Source organism: Sminthopsis crassicaudata, chromosome 3 (genome assembly GCF_048593235.1).
Source record: "Sminthopsis crassicaudata isolate SCR6 chromosome 3, ASM4859323v1, whole genome shotgun sequence".
Classification (NCBI taxonomy): Eukaryota; Metazoa; Chordata; class Mammalia; order Dasyuromorphia; family Dasyuridae; genus Sminthopsis; species Sminthopsis crassicaudata.
In genome coordinates this window covers 528,919,898-528,926,049 of record NC_133619.1, presented here as the reverse complement: position 1 = coordinate 528,926,049, position 6,152 = coordinate 528,919,898, and positions in this window count along the sequence as shown.

The window sequence follows — 6,152 nt, the reverse complement described above, 5'->3', positions numbered from 1 at the left end:
GATTAAACATGTGCAATTCTTTTAAACATATTTCCACATTTATCATGCTGCACAAGAAAAATCAGTATATCGGTATTTTAAATTCTTTGTAATTAGAGTTCATTCAATAGTTCAAATATTGTGATTCCAAATTACTTCCCCCCCATATTATATTCTCCAGGCAAACTAGCCTTTCTATTCTACATAGAATTTATTCCATCTCCCAGTTCTTTGTTTTATAGGCATCAAATAGGGGGTGGAGTGTGACTACCCAAGACATACCCATCCCCAGCAGATTGGGTGGATGAGAACAATTTGATTCAATGGAATGTGAAGGTAGCTGGAGCAGGACTTAGAGCTTGGTCAGATATTAAAGACACGAAGGTCATCTTAACTTTTGTTTTGCTATTGGACGTCAATGACTCTTGAAGAGAAAGTGAGGCTGATGATTTCATGCAACTCTGTCTCGCTTAAATCTAATTTACAAAAGATATCACCCATATCATTTTGCCACTTTATATTTTACTATTTGATTGTTTTGCTATTCAATTAATTGATTTTATTATTTTACAATTTTATCTATTTCAGAATCTTGTGGTAACAGGCTAATGACCAACCAACAGATGTAGGTACACTGGAAACTATAGCTACAATCCTTCAGCTCAGAGTGTAGGGTCATCTTTTCACTTTACTGGCAATTAATACCAAGAAAACAGACATTCTTCATCAGCCAGCACCATACCATTTATATATGTAAGCATTAGTTATAGCAAATGAAGGAATTTTTTAAAAATTAATTTTATAATTATAACATTTTTTGACAGTACATATGCATAGGTAATTTTTTTTACAACATTATCCCCTGTACTCTCTTCTGTTCCAAATTTTTCCCCTCCTTCCCTCCACCCTCTCCCCTAGATGGCAGGCATTCCCATACATATTAAATATCTTACAGTATATGCTAGGTACAATATATATGTGTGCAGAACTGAATTTTTTTGTTGTTGATGATGCAAAGGAAGAATTGTATTCGGAAGGTAAAAATAATCTGGGAAGAAAAACAAAAAAATGATCACAGTTTACACTCATTTCCTAGTGCTCCTTATCTGGGTGTAGCTGATTCTGTCCATCATTGATCAACTGGAACTGAATTAGATTTTCTCTACGTTGAAAATATGCACTTCCATTAGAATACATCCTAATAAAGTATCATTGCTGAAGTGTATAATGAGCTCCTAGTTCTGCTCATTTCACTTAGCATCAGTTGATGTAAGTCTCTCCAAGCCTCTCTGTATTCCTCCTGTTGGTCATTTCTTACAGAACAATAATATTCCATAACCTTCATATACCATAATTTACCCAACCATTCTCCAATTGATGGACATCCATTCATTTTCCAGCCACTACAAAAAGGGCTGCCACAAACATTTTGGCACATACAGGTCCCTTTCTCTTCTTTAGTATTTCCTTGGGATATAAGCCCAGTAGTAGCACTGCTGGGTCAAAGGGTATGCACATTTTGATAACTTTTGGGGCATAATTCCAGATTGCTCTCCAGAATGGTTGGATTCTTTCACAACTCCACCAACAATGCACCAGTGTCCCAGTTTTCCCACATCCCCTCCAACATTCATCATTATTTGTTCCTGTCATCTTAGCCAATCTGACAGGTGTGTAGTGGTATCTCAGAGTTGTCTTAATTTGCATTTCTCTGATCAGTAGTGATTTGGAACACTCTTTCATATGAGTGGAAATAGTTTCAATTTCATCCTCTGAAAATTGTCTGTTCATATCTTTTGACCATTTATCAATTGGAGAATGGTTTGATTTCTTATAAATTAGGGTAAATTCTCTGTATATTTTGGAAATGAGGCCTTTATCAGAACCGTTAACTATAAAAATATTTTCCCAATTTGTTACTTCCCTTTTAATCTTGTTTGCATTAGTTTTGTTTGTGCAAATTTTCTATTTTGTGATCAATAATGATCTCTAGTTCTCCTTTAGACACAAATTCCTTCCTCCTCCACAAGTCTGAGAGGTAAATTATCCTATGTTCCTCTAATTTATTTATGATTTCGTTCTTTATGCCTAAATCTTGGATCCATTTTGATCTTATCTTAGTATGTGGTGTTAAATGTGGGTCTATGCATAGTTTCTGTTATACTAATTTCCAGTTTTCCCAGCACTTTTTGTCAAAAAATGAATTCTTATCCCAAAAGTTGGGATCTTTGAGTTTGCCAAACACAATATTGCTATTTTTATTCACTATCTTGCCCTGTGAACCTAACCTATTCCACTAATCAACTAGTCTATTTCTTAGCCAATACCAAATGGTTTTGGTGACTGTTGCTTTATAATATAGTTCATTTGATTTTTTTTTCATTACTTCCCTTGAAATTCTCGACCTTTTGTTCTTCCAGATGAATTTTGTTATTTTTTCTAGGTCATTAAAATAGTTTATTGGGAGTCTGATTGGTATAGCACTAAATAAATAGATTAGTTTAGGGAGTATTGTCATCTTAATTATATTCACGTGGCCTATCCAATAACACTTAATGCCTTTCCCATTATTTAAATCTGACTTTATTTTTGTTGCAAGTGTTTTGTAATTTTGCTCATATAATTCCTGACTTTCCTTTGGTAGATATATTTCCAAATATTTTATACTATTAATAGTTATTTTGAATGGAATTTCTCTTTGTGTCTCTTGCTGTTGGATTGTGTTAGTAATGTATAAAAATGCTGAGGATTTATGTGGATTTATTTTGTATCCTGCAACTTTGCTAAAATTCTGAATTATTTCTAATAGTTTTTTAGCAGAGTCTTTGGGGTTCTCTAAGTATACCATCATGTCATCTGCAAAGAGTGATAGTTTGATTTCCTCATTTCCTACTCTAATTCCTTGAATCTCTTTCTCGGCTCTTATTGCTGAGGCTAGAGTTTCTAGTACTATATTGAATAGTAATGGTGATAGTGGGCAACCTTTTTTCACTCCTGATCTTACAGGGAGAGGTTCTAGTTTATCGCCATTACATATGATGTTTACTGACATTTTAAATATATGCTCCTTATTATTTTAAGGAATAGTCCATTTATTCCTATACTCTCAAGTGTTTTTAGTAGGAATGGATGTTGGATTTTATCAAATGCTTTTTCTGCATCCATTGAGATAATCATATGGTTTTTGTTAATTTGGTTATTGATACCACTACACACCTGTCAGATTGGCTAAGATGACAGGAACACATAATGATGAATGTTGGAGGGGCTGTGGGAAAACTGGGACATTGATGCATTGTTAGTGGAGTTGTGAAAGAATCCAACCATTCTGGAGAGCAATCTGGAATTATGCCCCAAAAGTTATCAAAATGTGCATACCCTTTGACCCAGCAGTGCTACTACTAGGCTTATATCCCAAGGAAATACTAAAGAAGGGAAAGGGACCTGTATGTGCCAAAATGTTTGTGGCAGCCCTTTTCATAGTGGCTGGAAAATGAATGGATGTCCATCAATTGGAGAATGGTTAGGTAAATTATGGTATATGAAAGTTATGGAATATTATTGTTCTGTAAGAAATGACCAACAGGAGGAATACAGAGAGGTTTGGAGAGACTTACATGAACTGATGCTGAGTGAAATGAGCAGAACTAGGAGCTCATTATACACTTCAACAATGATACTTTATTAGGATGCATTTTGATGGAAGCGGATATCTTCAACATAGAGAAGAACTAATCCAATTCCAATTGAACAATTATGGACAGAATCAGCTACACCCAGATAAGGAGCACTAGGAAATGAGTGTAAACTGTGATCATTTTTTTGTTTTGTTTTATTTTTCTTCCCAGATTATTTTTACCTTCCGAATACAATTCTTCCTTTGCAACAACAACAACAACAAAATTGCACATATATGTTATACCTAGGATATACTATAAGAAATTTAATATGTATGGGAATGCCTGCCATCTAGGGGAGGGGGTGGAGGGAAGGAGGGGAAAAATTTGGAACAGAAGGAAGTACAAGGGATAATGTTATAAAAAAAAAATTAAATTACCTATGCATATGTACTGTCAAAAAATGTTATAATTATAAAATTAATTGAAAAATGCTTTTACTTAAAAAAATTTGATTATTGATATAGTCAATTATGTTAATAGTTTTCCTAATATTGAACCATCCCTGCATTCCTGGTATAAATACCACTTGGTCATAGTGTATTATCCTGGGGATGATTTTCTGTAGTCTTTTTGCTAATATTTTATTTAAGATTTTAGTATCAATATTCATCAGGGAGATTGGTCTATAATTTTCTTTCTCAGTTTTCAGCCTACCTGGTTTAGGTATCAGTACCATGTCTGTGTCATAAAAGGAATTTGGTAGGACTCCTTCAATCCCTATTTTTTCAAATAGTTTACATAGCATTGGAATTAATTGTTCTTTAAATGTTTGGTAGAATTCACATGTAAATCCATCTGGTCCTGGAGATTTTTTCTTAGGGAGTTGGTTAATAGCTTCTTCTATTTCTTTTTCTAAAATGGGACTAATTAGACTATTTACTTCTTCCTCTGTTAATCTGGGCAAACTATATTTTGAAAATATTCTTCCATTTCACTTAAGTTATCGAATTGATTGGCATAAAGTTGAGCAAAGTAGCTCCTAAGTATTGTTCTACTTTCCTCTTCATTAGTGGTGAGTTCTCTCTTTTCAGTTTTAAGACTCTCAATTTGCTTTTCCTCTTTCCTTTTTTAAATCATATTTACTAAGGATTTGTCTATTTTGTTGTTTTTTTCATACAACCAACTCTTAGTTTTATTAATTAATTCAATAGCTTTTTTACTTTCAATTTTATTAATTTCACCTTTTATTTTTAGAATTTCAAGTTTCATGTTTGTCTGGGGGTTTTTAATTTGTTCCTTTTCTAGCAATTTTAGTTGTAAACCCAATTCATTGGCCCTCTCTTTCTCTATTTTATGCAAGTAGGCCTGTAGAGATAAAACTTCCCCTTATTACTGCTTTGGCTGTATCCCACACATTTTGGTATGATGTCTCATTATTGTCATTTTCTTGGGTGAAGTTATTAATTATGTCTATGAATTGCTGATTCACCCATCATTCTTTAGTATAAGATTATTTAGTTTCCAATTATTTCCTGGTCTTTTTTCCCCTGGCTTTTTATTAAATGTAATTTTAATTGCATTGTGGTCTGAAAAGGCAAATGAAGGAATTTTGAATGCTGTGGATAACTTCACTTACCTTGGCAGTATGTTTTCCGTAGATGATAAGACTGATTTCCAAAGCTAGTCCAGTGTTTGAGAGGTTCCAAAAGAAAGTGGAGAGAGGAGATGTTAGACTCCCTACCAAATTAAAGTTCTACAAAGCCATTGTGCTGAACTCATTGCTGTGTGCCTCTGAAATTTGGAGGCTGTGCCAGCATCATGCCAGGAAACAGAATTGCTTTCATTTGAATCATCACAGGAAGATTCTGAAGATTACCTGATACTAGACTGAGATCTTTTTTCAAGCTGAAGTACCAAGCATTCAAGTTCTACTGCAGGGAGTCCAACTCTGGCTGACTGACCACATTGTTCAAAAGTCAAACATGTATTTGCCTAAAAATCTATTTTATGGGAAATTCACTCAAGGCAAATTCTCACACTGAGATCAGAAAAAGTAATACAAGGACCTTTTCAAGATCTCAGCAAAGGATTCTGGTATCAATTGTGAAATATGGGAGACACTGACACAGGGTGATCCAGCATAGTGTCTCCTAATTAAAAAAAGGCACTGAGCCCAATGAACAAAGCAGAATTGCAGTAACTGAAAAGAAAGAAAGGTGTGTTGTGTAAAGTTAGAGAAATCTTCCCAAATGTTCACATGGAATATTTGTGCCCAACCTGTAGTATAGCTTTCGATTTTGTATGGCTTGGTTAGCCACAGTGGACACACCATACACTGACGCCAACGTAGTGATATTATTTTGCTCCTCTTTGATTATGAAGGACAACAACTAATAACTAGCTGCTCTCTTCAGTCATTCGACTTATTGTGTATTACTTGTACATATTATTTTTCCTCCAGGAGAATGTAAACTTCAGTAGGGTCTGTTCCATTTTTGTCTTTGTGTTTTTAGTGCCTAGCGCAGGTACATCTAATAAGTGATCAATGTTTGG